Source organism: Lissotriton helveticus, chromosome 10, assembly GCF_964261635.1.
Source record: "Lissotriton helveticus chromosome 10, aLisHel1.1, whole genome shotgun sequence".
Taxonomy (NCBI): Eukaryota; Metazoa; Chordata; class Amphibia; order Caudata; family Salamandridae; genus Lissotriton; species Lissotriton helveticus.
This window is the reverse complement of record NC_136071.1, coordinates 964,872,797-964,895,997: the sequence shown is the minus strand read 5'-3', so window position 1 is coordinate 964,895,997 and position 23,201 is coordinate 964,872,797.

Below are 23,201 nucleotides of genomic sequence, written 5' to 3'. Positions count from 1 at the left end.
ATGGATGGCAGTCCAGGATTTCTCTCTCACTTCCCTCCCTGTTTTTCCCTCAATTCCTACGCCTGCTGGTGTATAAAATATCCTTCACCTGCAAACGTTTTCAGGAAAGGCAGGGGCTTTCAATGGTACTACAACTCAAAACCCTGCTAGCCAAACCAAACAATGGAGCTCTCTATAATCCCCATCTACATGATGGTGCAAGCTATAGCTAAAATACCCAAAAAGCTAGAGGTGCCCTTTTTAAAACAACTCAATCAAATGTCTCTGTGTCCAGTGAGCCCAGCTCCAACCTCATGTGGTAACAAAATATCTCTGTCACATAGTCTGAATCCACCGGTTTGCTCTGCGTATATTAAAATCCGATCCCACGTTTTTTTCTCATGTGGGGTGGCTAAGTTTCTGGCCAAGCATGGCTAACTAGGATCAAAGCCATATGTGGGGTGACCTCAACATAGAGTTTTTTTTACTCTAGAGGAAGCCAACAAACTATTGTAACTTTGCACTTTTTAAAACCATAGATTACATCGGGAAGTCTCTATTAACCTAGACTATATCTTGGGTTGAACGTAGCACCTGCGCTTTATATAAACACGATTGTGATGAATTGTGCTCTTTCTTATCGTGTTTCCTTTTATCCCTATTTTAACTATTAAGTATCTGAGGTGGTAGGAATTGATATGAAATTGATACGCATGCCCTTCCAGACACTTGTTTTTAGTGATGCCTGTTTCATGCTTTGTACGACAACTTGTTACCAAAATTGTTGCATTAAGACTTTTAAAATTACCTTTTGTATCCTAAGATTGTTTTATAATTCAACACATATTTTTATTGTCCAAACGTCAAATAATGCTTTTATGATACATGCTGTAGAATAAAGCAATTTGAAGAATAGTAGTATCAGCGATTAACAATCCTCCAAAGATCCAAACAAATTGGTATTAGTATTTCCTGAAAAGTGCTAATTTTACTTACCTTACTACAGTTTCAGGAATGCTCAACCTGTCCTGATGATGATCTTAACTTGCTAAAGATCAAAACATCGTCCACCCCCCCCCAAGGAAAATCTCCCACCCCATTGTATATATTTCTGTGGATTACCCCTTGTTGCTTGTGTGACATTTCGTCTATTTTCACTTTTTCACTCAGGTCACAATATGCACTCCCTCACTCATGTGAGCACCTGAACGTATATCTACATGTTGAAAATATGAAATGATAAAAAAATTCACATGTTACCCTACATGTTCTGCTCCCAGACTGATTTAATATCAAATCTAAGTAGCTCCTTTCGCTATTCAGGATCTAATTAGGCCACCCTTGAACCATTGTTTTTCTAAAATACAAGCTTTTTGCAAAGCCTATAAAAACTCTGACACTCAGCGGAGAGATGTTGGCAATGTCTTACCCTCCCAACAGCGGATCCGCTGCCAGTGTTGAACGTTTTTCTCGCGATGACCCTTAATCCGTTCTGTAATTATTCTGATCTTATTTCGCAACAGCATTGATGATGTGCAATTATTGTGCAGTTATGGTAGTTGAGACAACATAACTATGGTTTCTTTCACACTGTTTTAGTAAGCTGGGCGCCAGTGGAGCATTGCCACCCCCCCTAGGTGTGTAGCACACTCTTGTACTCTCAGATTACAATGCATCAGTTCTCGACTCTGACCTACCAGTTGGGGTGTTACCAGGATGCATAAGGTTATCGGTTAATTGGGTGTTTGCCTTGCATACTGGGATGCGAGGTTGGGTGGGGAGGGTAATTTTCTCAAATTGTTAGATGCTATTTCTTTACCAGCACCAAACATGGCATTCCAGTTGGCACTCTTCACGCTCCTTAACATCATTCTTTAACCACATGGCATCAATGACAGCCGCCCCTGACTTGGCTACACAGTAGAATCTGTCTCTCCTAACCTGGAATTTCAGGGGTCTTAACAATCCTAAAAAATGTAAATACGTGCTAAATTATTTACAACTGCAGAATGTGGATGTAGCCTTCCTGCAAGAGACACATTTACCCAGTTCCGATTCCACTCATTTTGCGACTGGATGTGGTGCACACAGATTCTTTTCCAATTACAACACCTGTGCCCGGGGCACAGCGATCTTAATACATAAGAGACTCCCATTTTCCTTGACTTACTGCCACAATAGTAGTGGGCAGACTGATGGGTCATACTGTTACTCTTGTATGCGTTTACGCCCTGAACATTGACAACCCTGAATTTTTCCAAGAGCTGGACGCAACACTATTACGTATGGATACAGGCAGTGTACTATTGTGCGGGTACTTCAACTTACTCAAGATCGCACTATTGACTGCTCCTTTAGGGCGGCGGATTCACAGCCCAGGGCTCGTCAGGTGTTGTTGGACATATGCAAAGCATTCCAACTCTGATATCTGGAGAGTCCGCAATCCGGAGAATCCGGGGTTCACTCATTATTCATACCAACACAACACCTGGAGCAGACTTGATTTCTAGCTGCTCGCCCCACTCTCACACACATGGTATAATGCAATGGTAATACTCCCCCGGACTTACTCCAATCACGCCCCATGCCTGTTAAAACTACGTATTCCCAGACCGGAGGGTCACAAGCATCAGTGGCGATTCCCTGGCAGGGCGTTGAATGATGACCTATTTGACTCTGAAATTAGGGAAGCTAGTGAGGATTATTTTGAGTTAAACACAGGGTCAGTGGACACATGGGCGCCACTTTGGGAGGCCTTCAAGGCATACATCAGGGGTATTGCCAACTCAAAACACGCTGAGGTTCTGAAAGATCATAGGAAAACTCTAGCAAACATTGAGCAGCAATTGACTGCTTTGGAAGCCGCTATGATAGGTCCCCCCAATGCTGCTGAGGAAGAGAGGAGACATTTGCCGTTACTGTTAGAGTTTCTGGCAGCAGCAGAAAGAGAAACTCACTTCCTAAGAAAATATGTTATAGCACGCAAGTATGGAAAAGGCGAACAACCAGGGCGCATGCTAGCGCAATTATTCAGACCCCCCTTTTCAAAGTCATACATCACAACCCTCTGCTCAGAAGCTGGAGTCACTTTAACGGACACAGGTGATATCCGAGACACATTCTTGGCGTATTACGAACAACTGTACACTTCCAAACTTGCACACACTGACACGGAGCGAAAGGACAATTTTGCGGAGATTGCAATGGTATACATGGATAAATATATGGAAGATTTCCTCGCAGAGCCAATCTCAAAGGAAGAAATAATAGATGCGATTGATGCACTTAACAGTACCTCTGCTCCCGGCCTAGATGGCTTCACGGGCGATTTCTATAAAAAATACAAAGATATACTGGCTCCTAAGCGCCTGGAAGTCTATCATGAATCCCTGGAATTGAATCAGTTGCCACCAACTTTGAGAGAAGCGGTGATTGTTTTATTACCCAAACCCGGCAAGAATTCCACACAATGCGGGTCGTATAGACCGCTATCACTGTTAAATTTTGATTATAACATTTTGGCGAAAACGATCTCAGTTCGCCTTGCCCTGCTACTAGATAAAATAATATCCCCAGTCCAGTCGGGTTTGTACCCCATAGATCTACATTCCTAAATCTACGTGCTGTCTTCGCAGTCCTGCACCGAATTAATCTGGCTGCAACGGCAGTGCTGTTAGATGCGGAGAAAGAATTTGACACTTTGGAGTGACCATTTATATGGCATGCCCTTTGGGTACGTCAATCTCACTGCGCCGCTGTATTCGGCCCCCACTGCTAGACTGCGCTTAAATGGCACAATGTCTTGCTCCTTTACCCTGTCACGAGGCACGAGACAGGCCTGCCCCTTATCTTCACAGCCATTCATTCTAGCAATGGATCCACTCATTCAACACTTTCAGGAATGCCATCTACATAGAGGGATTCAATTTAACACAGGGCCACTACTGGTGTCACTATACGCAGACAACTTCATACTGCATGTCAGGGACCCTCAAAGCAATTTAGCCCCCTTGGTCAGAGAGATAATTCAGTTTGGCGGGCTTCTCTGGTCTCGTTATAAAATGGCATAAATCTGTGTTATTGCCCCTTACTACGGGCACGGTTAGATGGGAATGTGAATATCCACTTACCTGGTGTACTGACTCCATCAAATACCTGGGGGTACACATACATTTAAATACCACTGACATTTTATTATTAAACTATGGCACGGCTATACAAAATTTGGAGCAACAAGTGGATAGGTGGCTAAGGCTTCCACTCTCAATCGTGGTTCGAGTGGCACTGATCAAGATGATCATCCGGCCCAAATAATTGTATCTATTTAATAATATACCTATCCCGCTTACAAACCACTTCTTCAAATCTATTCAAACCCGCCTTATTCGGTTGACTTGGGGGGCAAATGCCCCAGGGTCCGCTGGGAGGTCATGCCCCTCCCATATCACAGAGGGGGCTTGGGATTCCCAAATTTTCAGTTATACTATTTAATCGCACAGTGCAGCTAGGCTTACTCCTGGTTCCAACCTGACACCAGAATCCCCTATTCAAGACCTGAGGCAGATTTGGGACACATTGAACACAGTGTTGCCAGTGGGCTTTTCCCACGCGACCCCGTAGACTTCCAGACAGTCTGCCCCACCAGCTGGGCCTGGCACAAATTAATCAGCGTGCTGGGATAGCCGATTATGTATTCCCCGAGCTTACCGCTTCCGAACCAATGCTGGATATCAATAACTGGGAAAAGAATGGTGCAGCACACTCTCACTAGGCTTGGCGTGACCAAAATAGGGGACCTATACATAGAGGGCCAGGCATTCTCAGTCACCGGCGGGGACAGGTCTCAAGAGGCATCCTTCATGGACAAATTTGGGCTTACCTGGCTGCGAGCAGCCTTAAGAGCTAAGGTTCATGGCTTTCCTATCGAACCGGACCCTCTTATCCCTCTAGCCACAGTTATAGATAGCAACACGGGGGACCATTTAGCTGTGAAATTGTACAGGGCTGTGTGGAGATAATTCCAGTCCACAATGCCAAGATACGGGGCCCTTGGGAGGCAGATCTAGGTCTGTTTGCCTCAAATGCAATGCCCCACATGCAGATTTTGCACATCTGGTTTGGACTTGTCACAAGATTGGCAGCTTTTGGACTGACATATATCACATGCTGGGAGACATGATTGGATTTGACATAGATCCTACACCTGCCATAGCTTTGTTGGGGCACGTGAACAACATCCCCAAATTGGTCTGGAAATTCACTGCATTAGGGTTGCTGTTGGCAAAAAGGAACATTGTACTCAAATCGGGGCCGAAGACAGTGCCGAAATGCAAAGACTGGTTAAATAGTCTGGCATATTGCAACATAAATTATGATTTATATGCCACTACGCTGCCCAGTTCATCCCTCCCGCTGGATATTTGGGTCCCTTTTAAACAATACACGGCGAAAACACAATCACAACCCACGATCCACTAATGGACTGGTGCCTGCTGGTATTGGCTGGCTTCTGCCACACCGATTTATGTTATCACATCTTGGATATTTCGTTTTGGCATGCATATGGTTTCTGCACTGAGATTTGACTGTGATGTTGAGGTACATTGTAAAAAACGAAATTCGTTCGGGATCTGCATTATGTAAATGTCACTTTGTTTGTCACACAATTCAGTGGAGTCCGACACCATGAAAAGCAGATACAGGTGTATAGAAACTATTTTTGTAATGGAGCGGGAAATGGTAAAGTGCGGATTCTGAAACTGGCAAATAAAGATTTTTCAAAAAGGACCTACCATAGTATCTTGCCAAATTAATACGTGTGACATTAAGCAAGGCCTTGCCCTCAGATCTGGGATATCAGACAAGACAATAGTAGCCAAGCTTCTACTGCAGGTAGTTTGGGCCCCTTTCCATTAGAGCCTTATGTGTAAGGCAATAGAACTTGGGAAAACGTATCTTTTCCTGACCGGCAGCCAATGTAAGGACCTCAACAGAGGGGTGGAGGCAGAACCTGAAGGAAGATTGCTAACTAGTCATGCAGTGGTATTCTATACTACGTCCACCTTGGACATCAAAATCTCATTGGCTGAACCTGTAGAGCATTTCCACAGTCCAGCCTGCTAATAATTAATGCTTGTACTAGTGTTTTACTAACAGAGGAGGGAAGAAATGGAAAAGCTTTCCGCAGGAAGTGTATAGTAGCAAAGCAAGTGCCACAGATGGATGAGACATGATCTTTCATCTACAGAGATTGATCAAGTTTAATACCAAGAGTTTTTTACTGTGTGCAAGGGAGAAGGAACCTGACCTAATTCTATGGGCCACCACTCTGGAGTCCATAGCTGTTGGGCTTTACCGAACAACATAATCTCAGTTTTGTCACTGTTTAGTTGCAAGCAATTATCTGTCATCCAGGCAGCTATATCTCTCATACAGTTGAGAAGCGAGCTCTAACCACACCAGGCTCATGTCCAAATGAGATGACCAGCTGGGTGTCATGAGCATACAATAATATCTCAAAACCACATGCTTTGACAATCTGAGCCAGGTAGGCCACATAGATATTAAATAATGTAGGGCTTAAGGAGGAACTCTGAGGGACCCGCATCTTTATCAGCATTATATGTGACTTGAAGGAGCCTAGTGAGTTCATCTGGGTACAGATTTCCAAGAAGTCTATGATCCATTGAAGAGCTTTCCAAAAGAAGCTGATTGCATGCAACCTACGAATCAGGATAGCAAGGGAGACAGTATCAAAAGCTGCTGATAGGTCAAGCAGCACCGGCATTGATGGAGTACCTGCATTCAGAAAAAGTCTAATGGAATATGTGACTTCCACCAGTGCAGTCTCCACGCTGTAGAAAGTTCAGAAACCAGATTGTAAAGGATCCAGAATCTCAGGCTCCTCCAAGTAAGCTGACAGCTATTAATTAATCAAACCTTCGGGAATCTTGCCCAAGAGTGGGAGAAGGGAAATGGGGTCATAGTGAGATGAATTCTTAGGGTCAGCATGACATTTTTTGGGGAGAAACTTACACGACTTTGCAGGTTAGAGGATTTTTTCCAGTGTCTTTGGACAGGTTCAAAGTGACCTAACCGCAGATGCAATCAAGTTATCCTCTGAGGGCACAGGTCAGATGGAGTGCCGAACATGGCTTTCTGTAGTAGCATCCCCTGGATTTGTTCAAGGGTGAAAGGTTCAAACCTGTCCAAAGTAAAGGTGCTATTCGGGGTGGGGTAGTTGTAGTTAGATATGTCACCAGGCTGTCTTGATGGTTCACAAAAGTTCTGGCATATTAGATTTCGTTTTTCATCAAATAAGTCACAAAGGAGTCACATACTGATGCTGGGATGGCATGAGAGCAGGCATGAGACTTAACAAATTTGTTAAGCACTTTAAATAGTTCTTTGGTCAAATTGCCTGTTTGATCAATTTGTTTCATGATGTGAGTTTTACGAGCTTATTTCATTTTCTTATCGTAGTTGGTAAGCATTGATTTATGTGCTTCTTTGTTGTTGTTAGATAATCAATCTGACACCATCTTTTTTCAAGCTTATTGCAAGTTCTTTTCTCCGTTCTCAGCTCCACAGAGTACCATGGCATGTGAGGTGTACTCTGGGTCCTTGATGCCAGTTTAAAAGGAGCAATTCTATCAAAAGTTGAGTTAAGAGAGTGGTGAGAGTCTGCCAAAGCTGAGTTAACATCACTGTCTTGCGTGGTCTCTGAGAATTGGAAATCTTTGGAGAAGGAGGCTGGTGAGACTAGCTTCCATTATCTCAAAGCTCTTCTATCGACTTTCCTTAACTTGTCTGTCCTATCTATCTTGGGTAGCTGAAAGAGGATCACATGGTGATCAGTCCATGTAAGGGGTAGTGGGGAGTCACTAACAAGGATAAGGAGTTGGTAAAAATTAGATCTTGAGTGAGACCTACCTCTTGATTTGAAGAAGCTTACCCATGATAATTTAAAACACCCAGTAAGAGGAAATTGTTCGAAGACAGTACCTGTGGGGCGATGTATTCAGCTAACCAGTGACTAAACTCTTTCTTTGATACCATAAGGTGATAGATGAGTGCCCCTTTCCAGTGGTCATCTATTGAGAACTCAATTTTAAAAATGCACAGTTCCACTCAGTCAGCTATTAGTCTGTCAATGAGTGAGACTTTGGCTGTGTCTTTCAAAAGCAATAGCAACACCACCCCCAAATCTGAATTATTTAAGGCTCCTATTCATTTGATAGTTGTCAGGGAGTTTCTTTATAAAAACAGAACTCCAGTGAGAGAGAGGAAATGAGATTCCAAAGTTCCATAGCATGTTTGGGTAAAGGGCAAACATTGAAATAAAGGTTGTTAGGCCTCTGAGGGGTGCAGGAGGGCATAGGGCTATAAGCAGATGTGCACCCCTGTAGAGCCCTATCCACTTTTGGGCAAAATAATCATATGTGTGGAACCAGCCTATGATTTAACCCTTGTGCCAGGGGTGACATAAGTACAGGAAAAACTGCATACAGATTTCTCACCAAATTTTGCATTGCCCTGATGTTCCGACAAGACGGAGGATTAAGACTAACCCTGGGCGAAGCACTACGCTACGCTCGCGGAGTTTGCGAAGTTTTCGCAACTTCGCACTACGCGAGCTGCACGTAGCACAGTGCGAACATGCGTAGTGCAGCGTAGCGTAGTGCAGTGGTCATTTTTTGCTTGTTCGTGGTCCTGAACATCATGTTCGTGACCGCGAGCAAGCAAAATTACATCCCGGCGAGATTCTCAACGCGAGGAGATCAGGTTTCTCATTGTGAGTGGTTACGCATGCTCGCGACCGCTCTCAATGAGAAACTACCTGTTCGCTGCCGCTCGAGTAATAATCTACTCGAGCAGCAGAAAACTACAGCTCGCACTGTGCAAGATGCCGTTTTCAATGCTTGCACAGTGCCGGATGCTTGTCCGCACTGTGCAATCATTGAAAACGCATCTTGATTAGTGCGAACATGCTACTACGCAGCTCGCGTAGTGCTACGTGAAGTTCGCGTAGTGCGAAGTGCACTTCGCGTAGATTCGCGTAGCGCTACTTCGCGAACTACGCCCACCCTTAATTAAGACACCACCGTACATAAAGAGCACAGATTTTTGTACAAGTTCTGACAAAGTCTTCAACAGGTAGATACTTCATAGAACTGAACACTAGCACCCTAAGTAATAGTTGTTACAACCACATTGATAATGGATATTCAGGAATTAGAGCATAGTATCCCTTCCAATCTAACAGTCCTCTTGGAAGAGATACTATGCTCTAATTGATGAATATCCATTATAGATGTGGTTGCAACAACTATTACTGAGGGTGCTAGTGTTGCATTTCTATGAAGTATCTACTTGTTTCACATTAGGTATCTAATGTATAGGGGCCACCTTTGGTAGTAGGGTGGAAGAACTGCATTTGCACCTCTTTTTCATGTGTATGATTCTAAATGTACATTTTCTCACTAATAATTTAATATAGTCAAGTCTCTGTACGAGGTGCAGTAATTTTCCCATTTAGGTCCACTACTACCGCTTTCAAATGTAAAGTCTGCAACAGGACTAATTAGAGAGCATACTTTGGTAGATTCCAGGTGCTTTATGGACCTTGAGTTCCAATCCTTCCATCAGATTCCGGTTATGAAGAAAGTGGTGAAAGAGGAAATTCAAGGAACTGATGGCACAGAATTGACCTAAGGAGCTGTCTGTAATGAGACTCTTCGCTCAGTAAGTTTGGCCCACATGGGCATGTAAGAAAGCTATAATTTGACCAAACTAACATGTCATTACTTCCAATAGTCCATGGCACCACTTGGGTGAGGCTCCATAAACCTCAAATCAATTGAAATACTCCAGAGACAGCATTCATCTAATCATACTCTATGCATCATGCTTGAAAACAGAGCAGCCTTTGACCAGATCAAAATGAATGAAAGTAAAATTATCCAGCGGTAGGCCGGAGTCTCTATTATTATTAGTAAAATGGGGAAGAGTCATGAATACGACAGCAGAATTAATTTGATGCTTGAATTAGCCATTCCTCATTGCAAGATATACAATCTGACAGTAAAGGAAGGTGGATTGCTTCAGAAACATTAACAGAATAATCTTGAAAAAGGTTTCATAGAGCACTCCTCATCCCCGGCGAGGGCACCCATTTTCTTTATGAAGAAAACTAATGGGAGATTTAGACCAAGTATTGATTACAGATAACTGAATACCATCACCATAAGAAACCACTATCTACTCTCTCTCATTTTTGTACTCCTCAACCAAATAAAATCCACCAAGATATTAAGTTTGATCTTAGAGGAGCATATACGCTTTTATGGATATGTGAGGGGAATGAATGGAAAATGGCATTCAATATTTGTTAGGGATATTTTGAGAACCTATTTATGACATGTGCTTTCTGTAATGCTCTTGCTGTCTTTCAGCACTTTGCGAACAACATTTTTAGAGACATTCTGGATGTATTCATGACAGTATACCTAAACAAATGTTTGGATCTAGTCATCTACTGAAAGAACATCGAAGTCAAGTAAGAGATGCTTACAAGATTGCAAAAACAGTCATTGTAAACCAAAACCAAAACAAAAAGAAATTCTTTCAATTATCAATCATGTTATTCTTAAACATCTGTTTTATTGGTTTTCTTGTAACAAGCAGCCCATTTCACAACTTGAGAACAGCGGTACAGAGATATTAAATCAGCACATGACCAATCATACCCGTTGGTGGGGGTCAGGTGCACAAAAGAAATGAAAAAGTGACTTCACAGGGATGGATGAATTGATCGGTAGTAGTTCCACCATTTGCCTCAAACCTTAGTTTATTTCCCCTAACAGCTTCAGTTCCTGTAAACCATTTCCTCTACTACTGCACATCGTCTACACCCAAATCAATTCTACCTTTGAGGCTGCCAGTGCACTTTAATGGTGACCTATAGCTCGTGTACCCAGCAACTGACCTACTAAAACCAACATCTTAGCCCCCTTGTTCCCATCCCAGCCAGCCTGAATCCCTAGGAGAACACCTTTTGGGGACTGATCCACAGGGAAGCCAACAATCTCATGCCGAAGGTTGTTAATCTGAGACCAGTACCCATGGATGATAACTTATTTACAAACTAGTACCCAGGCATAACGAGAAATCCCCAAACCAAGTGGATAAAGGATCCTAATGCCCCACCACACCTTGTACGTACTGGGGATTGGGTGCTTCCTATATGGTACATTTGGGTTGGAGTATAAGAGAACCAATGGAAATATTTTGTTTTTTAAACTCTTTTGTATTGAGTCATCAAAAAAGATAATCACATTTGTTACAGAGGAGAAAGAGTATAGATGAATCAATGTAATAGTTTTAGAGCAGGTGACTTCGTTATAACATTTATGATACAAAAAGATAGACAATTCGGGTCTGTAAACGTCAGCCCCTAACTGAACAAACAACTGTGTCTCATACAGTTTTTTTATTACAGTATCAGTTTGTAGTGCATTGATTGTGATTTATTGTATTTTATGCATTGTATTGCACTGCTACATATGGTGACTTATATTTTTTATTGTATTAAAATGTTTTATACAGAAAGAAATTATTTTGTAAAATTCATTAAACACGTGTATAAGTGTAGAGTGGAGTGGAGTATTAACTGTGAGTGTATATTTGAGTTGAGAGTTGGGTACACTTGCGAAGAATGGCATTTAAGTGTGTCAGGATCTCCAAAGGGAAAGTTTGTGTTCAGCAAATGGGAAATCAGCTCGCTTGTGACCGCAAAATTGGTCTGGCCCATGTACTAACCCTATTTTGCAAGTCGGTAACCAATTACCGACTCGCAAATTAAGGTGTGCGACTCGCTATTAGGAAGGGGCTTGCCAAGGGCGTCCCTTCCTAATAGCGAGTTCAAATAGTATGTACCATTGTTTTGTGACTGCATTTGCGGTCACAAAACACTCTCTGTTTACCACCTACTTCAAGTAGGTAGTAAGACACTCGCAAATGCGAAGGGTTCCAAGGGGTCCCCTTCTCCTTTGTGAATGGGTGCGAAAATATTTTTTAAGAGCAGGCAGTGGTCCCAGGGACCACTGGATGCGCTTAAAAAATGAATCAGAAAAGTTGTATTTTTATTTTTACATTTATCTAATTTTCCTTTAAGGAAAATGGGCTGCATTTACAAAAAAAGCCGCTTTATTAAAAAAGCAGGCCACCATCCTTGGGAGTGCTGGTCATTCCTAATGGGATCGCAAATAGCACCTGCCTCATGAATATTAATGAGGCAGGCAATTTATGACCCTATTAAGAATCGCTAACAGTGTCTGAGACACTGTTGTAAATTGCTTTTTGCGAGTCGGAAATTACGAGTCGCAAAGCGATGCAATTTGCAACTCGCAAAATGCAAGGGTCGTACATCTAGCCCTCGTATTCATTGAACCAAAATTAATGACAAAGAAGACAAAACACAGGACTGATATTGTTTGCATCTTGTAATGTAATATATATGTTCTTTGTATATATAATCACTATTGGAGCACTGCGTCGTCTGCACTAAGATCACTTATTTTGTTGATTTTTACACTTGATTGGAGTCAAAACATTACAAGATGCGAGATATACCAGCCCTGTGTTTTGTCTTCTTTGTAATATATTTTTGTCCAATTAATATGTGTGAGTACCTCTGGACTTCCTCTAAGACACATAACAAGGCACCACTTATAAATGAGTCATAGCAGTCAAGGAGTCATAACAGCTCAATCCACTGCTGGAGCTAGTATCAATACTTATCAATGCCCTCTATCTTGCAGCAGGTGCAGATCTACCAATCCTGTCATATTTAGACAGAGTAGTTCTGTCCCCTGAAACAGACAACACTGGTCGTGAGATATAGAGTCATTCATTGCATGAAGGGCTAAAGAAGTACACAATAATACATTATACAGGAAGTACAATAGTGGTGTGGTGTTAGCAGCACAGGAAGCAGACTGAATTTTCTCTGATTGTTCTACCACAGTTGGGGACCAACTAATATTGATATTTTTTTCCTTCCACTTCCTATTCAGTTTTATATTTATCTTTACTACTTATCCATGTATTGACAAAGCCATAACTAATATAAGTTTTTAAAGACACATCTTTTTAGTTGAAATTAGTAATTTTCTTATCATCCATAATGGTAGTATTGAGAGAAAATCGAAACAAATCTTATATAGCATCTTTGAATTGATCATATTGTCTAGAAAATGAATTAGGAATTTGCTATATATCCTGCAGCAGTCACAAGTTATATAAACTATTACTTTCAAATAATTGATGCATTCTATTTATATCTTTATAATTCAATTTTCTCCCTATTGTTCATTTTAAAGTATCTGTTATACCTAATAGGAGTGCAGGGAACACTAGCTTGCTTTGTAGAGTAATGTAGAACATGTGATGAGATTAATTTACACTTATTCTTCAAAAAAGGGAGAGAAACGGAAACTGCTCTCCGGTATATACATAAAAAAGCTTCTTTTTTTTTAAATAGTCAATAAGCGATCATTCTAAATGAACCCACATTGGGTTTTCAAGAGCTTCAAATGATCTTAAGCAAAGCTAGGCTTGTCTAAAACACAAAGCTGTTTGATAATGGAAAAAGAAACATTGAATTCACCCTCGTCTTTTGATAGCTTTCATCTATATAATGAAATGTGTGTCTTTTTACTATGATAAAGAAATATAGAGCATATTCTATCTATGAGTGATTTTGTTAAATTAACTGGCAATTCAGATGGACAATATAGGATTTTTGAGACAAGTACCATTTTTATAGACTCCAAGTGAATTTACCATGACAAATTAAGAGGAGACCAATTCTTAACTTCTTTGAAATATTCTAAATTGACACTAATGGTGTCCTTAATAGTTTGGGAAAATCGTAGTCCTAAATATTTGATGTGTGTAATATTCCACATTAGATAATAGTCTTTCAACATGTCTTTAAGACAAAATCTATTTAAGGGAAATACATCAGACTTATTAATTTTCAATTTATATTGAGATACACTAGAGCACTGAGCAACTTCCTCAAGGAACACAGCTAAAGAGGATGCAGGGTCATTAGCACATACAAGAATGCCATCTGCATATAAGCAGAATATTTTATTTCATAGGACCCAAATTGAAATCTCTTAATATTGAATTTTGGTGATTTAAAAAAAAAAGAAATCCTGTACAGAAAATAGGATTAGAAGAGCAGATGAAGGACAGCCTTGTCTAATACCTCTTTTAATATCAAACTAAGGTGTTTGAATATTAAGAAAAGATGCCCTTGGTGATTTATGCAACATAGATAAAGTGTTTAGATACCAAACAGAACACCTGGTTTCCCAGCCTCTAAAGCAAAGGTTACAAAAGGAGAGTAAGTGAAGGAGCTTCGCTGATGTTTAAAAAAGATACTGCTTTATCAGAGGAAATATTCTTTTAACACACCTGTCTGTTAATTTTTCATTGGAGATGAAAGATTCCAGATCTATCTTTGCAAAGATCTTACAGTCATTTTTTTTAGAGATATAAGGTCATCATTTTATAATAAAGTATCATATTTTCCAGCAAATCCTTGCGTTTAGGAATGTACTTTGGGCCAAACATGTTTTATAAAAGTGGCCATACAGTTCAAAATAACTGAAGATGCTAAAAAGAACAGAGAATAGAAGTCACGAGAAACCCCATCAGGGGCAGGGGTTTTAGCTTTTTGATATCATTTGATTGCATTAAATGTTAGCATGATGTGATTTAAATAATTATGTAACTGGCCCTTGAAGGACTGGATATAAGTTAAGTCTCTGGATAAAACCTTGTGGGTGCTAAAGACAAATGTATCTCAGCCTTTGTTGAATTAGTCCATTGGGCTATTTTAGTACCAATCAAGGTTGGTCCACCTGTCTTATTTGTTCAATCCTGTGATAACATTTATTTCGCAAAATGTGTTAGTCTTTCCCTTTAATATGATGCAATTGGAGCTACAAATAGACTTCGCCCTTGAGATCATTGTAGATTTGAAGAATTCTCTACCCCAAAAAGGTATGTAAGTTAAAAACAAGTCTATTAAGAATCAGGATGAACATTTTAGTGTATGGTTAATAGCTCTGTGACTTGCAAAAGTGTATGCACTCCGCTGAATTTTAATACTGGCCCTCATCCTGGAAGTGACCTACATAGGAGGGATGAGGGAAAATTAATTGTCATGATTTCCAGTCCATTGCAGCCCACTTCCACTGCAGAGGAAAGCTAATTTTGGTAATGCTATATATTTCAGTAGGTATGATCTGCCAACTAAATAATGGCTACAAAAACAACCGAACCCATGCCATGTAATTTATAATGACTTTCCCTTAGGAGTTTTTAAATATGGTCGCACATCAGTTCAAGTTTGAAACCTATAAAGACAGGACAGATGCAATTCCACTGGATTGTTACTTAGCTTCAATAATTAAAGATGGAGGCTAGGGGCATGCCATTTCTAGCAATCTGAGCCTTCTAATCATCCACAGCTCCAAGAGCGGCATCATGACATTGTGCTCATTCCAGAAGCAGACCCTGTCCCTGTTCCATAAAACATTCCAAAAACAATACAACACATGCATGCTTTTCAACAGATCACCTTTATTCAAAAACTACAGAGTACTTTTAGTACTTGTTCGTCCTCAAATATAAAACAATTGTGTTCTCTGACACATTTCAATGTACATGCAAAGAGATTGTTTTTATAGTTGATAGAAGCCCTCTGCAGTTGTACCGTTGAGAATATATTGTACAGAAAGTCTTCGCCATTTTATTCCATATTATGTCACAAGAAAACAACAGTTACAGGTGACATACCAGAACATCTTCATTATACCGTATCCACAGATTACAAGTTGTACCAAATAATGCAACATTTATTATACATTTCCACACATGTTCAGCTCTTGTTGATGAATGCATTTTTCCACTGTATCCTTCATGCTTCCTCTAATAAGTCCACTTTGACCACAGTGCAATTTAGTGTCTTCTGCTGATAGAAGATTGTAGAATGGTTTCACAGACTGAGGGTTACATTCATGAAGAATTTGTGTTCACGCAAATACCTTTACAACCTACCAAAGAAAATTATCAAAATTCAGTAATACAATTTGCATGGTGTCATACAAGTTGTGTACCTGCACATTTGCATGCCACTGGCATTGTAGAGTGTTGCCAGACCATCTGAGTAGATGTTTCACCATGCAGACACTTTTTGATGTGCCTTTAGATTGGTTATCACTTATTTAATGTTATCATTGCTGGGGTATATATAAGTGTTAAGTGCTAGGCACACTTGTGTCAGTAATTATCTGTGCGTGTTCTGTTGTATTCTCTCTGAGCCACATACACAGTGCTCAACACACAACAATTTTGCTTGTTCTCTCTGTGTTTTTTTTGGCATGTTCCATAGTGCATAGGCTTCTTTTTACAAGCCTGGGTGTTTAACCTGTTGTAAACTCCAGCTAAGTATTTATAAAATAGTAACTGTGTTTTCTAGTTTCAACATCAAGCAAAACATGCAGAAATTGGTGCTGAAACTATAATTCCCTCATTGTATTTTCCAAACGCCTGTAATTAGGACAATCTCTCCTCCCATCTCCCCACCCAGAAACCACAGATTTTCATGGTATCCTCAATTTCTGGGGTGAGGAGATTCCTGTGCCATTTTTCCACAGAAAACACAAGATACCCATATGGTCATAAGTGGATACATCAGAAAATATTTGCAATCAACTGAGATTTCCAACAGGGTTAACATGGGTTCCCACTAGAATTCCCAATTAATTGGGAAAGAATCTTGCTCTGTCTGGCAAAAAGGCTATCATTTGCCAGTATTACTGTGCCTGGTTGATGATTATGCCGTAGAGATGTGTGTATCTACCTTCAGCATATTCAAGTGGGGGCTGGCTCTGGATCATGTATTGCTCATACAACCACTTGTATCCTGCATGTGTCTCCCTTTTGTGGATCAACAAATGAGGTTGTGGACGCCTTAGTGCTGGACTGCAATGCACAACCAGCTGTGAGCAAATACATCCATCAGTATTTAAGGCTGTGGAAATGCATTTGAGTTGATTTTTAGTTCAGGATGTGAAAGCTGAAAGGAAATACATTTTCAATTGTAATTACAGTGCTTACAATAGTATGCCTATAGGGCGACAGTCATGGTCCTTACACACTCAAAGTATTTCTAAGGATATCAATACTTCACCCGGCACTGTAGAGCCTGAAAATATTGTTTATAACAAAGGTTACGAAATCAAGAATAGTCACATAAAAGTAGTTTCTTGGAATAAACTAAAGCATAGGGTACACCACCCCTTCATATAAATATAAACTCACAAACCTTATAGATGATGCCTAAGCATGAAAAACAAAAAGGTAGGAGAATACACCCAGTGAGGACTGGCGGACTTTAGGACAGCATCAGGTGACAGAATAGAAAATAATAACAAATACAAAAGACTTAAATGTCACAGGGTGCTGTGGTGTTTCTTTAACTACCTTAGGTAGACAACAGCGGTTAAGGGAATTGTGCATATTATGGTGCACCAAACTGTAAATGAGACATGACCAAAGTTAAATATCTTAAATCATCTGCCAAAATGACCCAATTCACTGTATACTTTAACATGCAAGTGGAATTTATACTATAGGCTCTTGTCTCTTGCCTTAAGCATTTACTATTTTAGCTATTATTGTATTTTGTATTCTAGGTATATTATTTTTGCAAATGATATCCAATAAGTAGCTCTTCAGTATTTTCTGTGATTTTCCTTCAATGTTGCCCTTCCATAGGTGTATTTTTAAATGTAGTGACACACTGTAGTGGGGCAATAATAGATTTTATAAGTCCTATAGTTCATCTTTATTTTAGAGAAGAATATGCGACCCGCTCCCACCCCGCTGTACTTCATAATGCCCTTGAATGTGTACCTGGGTTCATATCTGCTTACTCTGCCGGTCAGCCGTGAGGGAAACGGCCAGCGTGTCGAGGCATTCCGCCGTGAGGGAAACGGCCAGCCTAACATCACCGCCGGAGGCCAGGGACCACATCCCCCAGCAGCCCCGGACCCACGGCGCTCCCGTGACGCTCCTGCAGCGCCGGTTGGCGCTATAACAACGTGGAGTTCCTCCCGCCCCGCGGGACGCACGCGGGCGTCGCCGGGCTGAGCCCGGGCAGAGGGCGGGCCGTCTGTGGCCGTCCGGGGACGACCAGGGACGGGACGGGCCACCCCCCTTGGCACCACGTGTGAGTACGCCTAAAACTGTGTAATTAGGTGTTTACCCCATTGCTTTTAAAGTTGCTTATCGTGTCTTCTGAACTACCACCCATCATGTCTATCCAAACCACTCTACCAGATAACTACTTATTGAAAGTGGTTAATAGAATCAATACGGACAGAAGGAAATCGCTAGGCAAAAGCCCCATGCAAGATTCACATTTGGATGTGCCTCATGATCTTAATACTGATGCTACCAACACGCTTAATGACATTGTGGCCATTGTTACAGCATCCGAGCCTGATATTACTATTATTAATGCTGAGTCCAATGAGCCTCCCGAAAACGTGATAGCATCAGAAGCTGACCAGAGTGAGTCCTATGAAGGTACTCCTAGACAGTCCATCAGGGCCACAAGACTTATGAGAGCGTGCAGGAAAACAGCTCCAAAACAGGGAAATCATTATCCTGGCAAGAAAAATAAAAAAGATATTATCAACAAGGAGAACATTGAGAATATAGGGGAATTAATGAAGGAAAGTTGTGTTACTATTAAGCCAGACCAAATAGATCTATTAGTGAACAATATTGATGATAGACTCAAAATGATTGTAGAGCCCCTGATAACTAAGATTGAGGGTCTGTGTGCAGAAGTTTCGAGATTGCGAGATATGGTGGATCAACAGTCCGTCACTTTGGATAAAGCCTTTTTAATCATTAATGATTTAACGCGCCCAATCATAGTACCATCACAGGAAAGGGCGCAACCATGTAACACAAATAGTTCCCATACTATTGCTACTACTAGTGAGCAACTATCTAAGGAGTTACCTGTATTGACAAGCCCATTAGTTCAGGGCATGGGTCAATCATCTCAGTTGCAGGGAGCAGGGCTAACTAGTGTAGCCAAGGCCATTCCAAATCAGACGATTAGATCATCATCTTCAGTAAGTAGGGAGAAAATTGCTCGGGGGCCAGTTCCGTTAGCTAAACCATCTGCTACTGGGGGGACCAATAGGGCACCAGTGAGGATTAGTAAGCGCCCGGTTGAACTTCCCCCCGAATGTGTCCCCTACGTTGTAGTATTAACAAATGTCCCGACTATAACTCAGGCCCAATTTACCCAGGAATCGGTGGACTCCCTAAAAAACAAAGCGGTCTGCTGGCTTCATCGACACTGTGGTTACCCAGTTGGCTACTCTGATCAAATCATTTCTATCAGAAGAGTCAACTGGATAGGTAACACAAGGAAGACCTGTGTGGGTGACTGCGTGATTATTAATTTTAAACATCCGCAACACGTTGCAACGGTCCTTCTTAGAGCGGCCTCAATCACGCAGTCCGAGACAGATGTCGTTGCTAGGCCACTGGGATATTTTTATAATCATCTCAATAGGTCGACATCTGTAAATAACGGGGAGGGCTTACAAATTTTTAACAATCACCAACCCACTGTAAATAGACCTAGGTTACCTACGTCTTGTTTTGGCTCCCAGGAGGGCACACCTATTACACCGATGTATATGTCGAACTCGGTGCCCGGTGGGAATAGATTTGTAACACATGCCCCTAATTTCCCTTTTGTATATGAAAGTACCCTGTCACCAGTTAATGGGATGTTTTACCAAGTTCCAATTCAAAATAGATACCAGTCGCTGAGTTGCTTGGATCAAAACGACTGACATAAGATTAACCCAGTACATGCGAGCGGTGATACTGGAGAACAATCTATTTCTACTTCTGTAAATGAACTGGACAATAATGCGATTGTGGATTGTATGACTATTGGGGGAGTGGAGGAGAATCCTAATAACATAGAGCTTTTTAACCTAGATGTCAACATGTCTGTAATTAATGACGAAATGCCTATTGTCAATTGTGATAGTGACAGGGAAACTTACTATATTGCTAGCTGGAATATTGCAGGGGTGATGGCCAAGGTGGAAATGCTGGGATGGGAGGATTTTATTGATTTATTTGACATCATTTGCCTTCAAGAAACTTGGTGTAAAAATGTCAAGGGCATTGAAGGCTTTGTATCCTACGAGCTTTCTGCCACGGCCTCACCACATGGCAGATCCAAAGGAGGGCTGCTAGTCTTGATTTCAGTTAAATTACCAGTCTTAGTAAAAAAGTATGTAAAAGTAGGGGTCCATTCACAAATCCTGTGGCTATCTCAAGAAGCGGGTAGAAATATACTCTTGATCAATTTCTACAATAATATATTTGATGGCACTAGGCACTTAGTCATCAAGGAGCTAGATACAGCTGTGCGTAATGTTGTGGAAAATTTTAATGGTGCTTTTGAATTTATTTTTGTGGGGGATTTTAATGTAGCTGTTTGCCCTTTGTCCTCGCAGAAGTTATGTGGTGTGTATAATTATTCAGGGGAGGCTGAGGTTCATTTTCCTCATCATATGTATGGTGAAACCCTGAATAACTTTCTGATAGATCATGACATGGAAATCATGGAAAATGCTAAGAATGATCTAGGAGAAAGTATACCAACGTTCAAAGGGAGGGGGGCTAACACGGTCATTGATTTTATGTGCATGTCCTCTAACCTAATCCCTAAGTGCTCTGAGCCCAAGGTGGTTGATGTAATGCTTAGTGACCACAATTGTTTAATTACTGAAACCAAAATTTGGAAACCTGCCACCACAACCAACATGGGTACTGTTGTTGTTAACATCGAGCCCCATAGGTCAAATGGAGTTAGGTTGAGGTGGAAAGGAGAAAAAGCCGTTGTAACATCAGACTCCATCATTAATAGTTGCTTGATGGATATTTCGGCAATTCTCGAACAAGAGGAAATTGTGGTTGCTAGTATTGCTCACTTCGATAGTATTAACTCAACAATTAATAAGAAGTTCACAAAAGAGATAGGCCACAAGACCAAACAAAATAGGGGGTGGTTTGATCATGCTTGCTCAAATGCCCGGAGTAATCTTAAAGAAGCTCTAGCAGTTAAACCAAGAGATAAGAGTCTAGTGATCCAACTTAGGCAGGATTTTAATCATGTCCTTAAACGCAGAAAGGCCGAATTACAGCAGGAAGCATGGGCCAAGTTAAGCCAAGCCGCAGAACTAAGGGACTGCACTTTGTTCTGGTCTACGGTTAATAGCCCATTCCTCAAGGATGAGAAGGCACCAGAGCTCACATCCAACGTGAGTATGGAGTTATGGATTCAGCATTTCTCTAATATATTTGACTCCGGCAAAAGGTTAGTTCCCGTTGAAGATGGCTGGCCTATCGTTGCCCTAAATATTACATTAGACGAGGTTATGGCCAGCATAAAAGCCAGTAAGGGAGGGAAGGCCCAAGGACCTGATGGGGTACCCATAGATGTATATAAGACCGCCCCGGAGATCTGGGGCCCACTGCTGGTTAAGATTTTTAATACAGCAGTTAGTTCTAAAATACCTTCTACTTGGGTAGAATCAATAATTATCCCCATCTATAAAAAAGGTGACCGGGCCGACGCAAAAAATTATCGCCCAATATCCCTACTGGATTCTTCGGTTAAAGTTATGAGCCGGGTCCTCTTAGTCAGATTAGAGGAATGGGCAGAGTCTAATGAGATTTTAACTAACAGTCAGTTTGGGTTCAGAAAAGGACGAGGCACAATTGAACAGTGCCTGAATTTAGAACTCTTAGTCGGAAAATACACCCAGGCTAAGAAAGGGTCTCTATATCTTTGCTTTGCTGATCTTAGCAGTGCTTTTGATATGGTAGACCATGCCATACTGTGGGCCAAACTGATTGAAATGGGAGCTCCCGTTTGTATAGTCTATTTTTTGGCCCGTTTGTATGAAAAACTTAGTACCAGTGTTCGGTATGGACCTAATGGAGAATGCACGAGTAAATTCGGCATTGGGAGAGGAATCAGGCAGGGGTGCGTTCTAGCACCCCTACTTTTTACACTCTTCATTAATGAGGTGGATTCAGTCCTGAAGACAGTCTCGGCTGACGCACCTAGAGTTAACAACCTGAATATTCCTGTGTTACTCTATGCGGACGACGCTGTGTTGCTGTCCAGGACTCCGTTGGGTCTCCAACGCTTGATGGATAAGTTTGTGCATTTCATCAAAAACAGGAAGTTGGTGATTAATAGGTCTAAAACCTATGTGATGGAGTGTGGGCCAGGTCGAGCTAAACCGAAAGTTAATTCTCACTATTATATCGAAGGCGAACAAGTTTTAAAAGTTGACAATTTCTGCTATTTAGGCATTAACTTCTCAAAAAATGGTAGCTGGGATATTGAACATAAAGCAGCTAAAATGAAGATGATTAGGAGTGCCAATGGGGTTTTTGTATTTGCCAGGAAGTTGGGGAACAGACGCATCATGGATATGTTAAAAATCTTTCAATCCAGATGCTTATCTGCTGCCCTGTATGGGGCAGGAGTTTGGGGTGTGACATCAGCCGGGTGCCTACAGGTAGAGGAGAACAATTTCCTGAAAAGGCTCCTGTGCGTACCCAAATCTACCTCTAACATCTTGGTTCACAAAGAAACGGGGATTCATTTTCTGAGTGATTTAATCATGTTAAGACCCCTATTACTGTGGCGCTCCGTTTGGCTGAATGAAGGCACCTCATTGAATAGAGCTATCATAGAGGATTGCCTCTCCTTGGACCAGCACCCGATGATCCCATGGATCAAATACAACATTGATAATTTTCAAAATGTTTTTGGTCTGAATGTGATTAATGACCGGTATTGTGCCTCCGATATCTCCAAGTCTAATCTGAAAACTACGTTTTTGAACTTTTGTGTTAAGAAGCGTACTTTGGAAGAATTAAACCAATCTACATGTAAACTGTACAATAGCATGAATGAGTTCATTGGATTTCATCCATATTTGACAGAGGTGACCAGAGTCTCGCACCAGTTTGTACTAACCAGAATAAGGATGGGAACTGTACATTATCTGGTT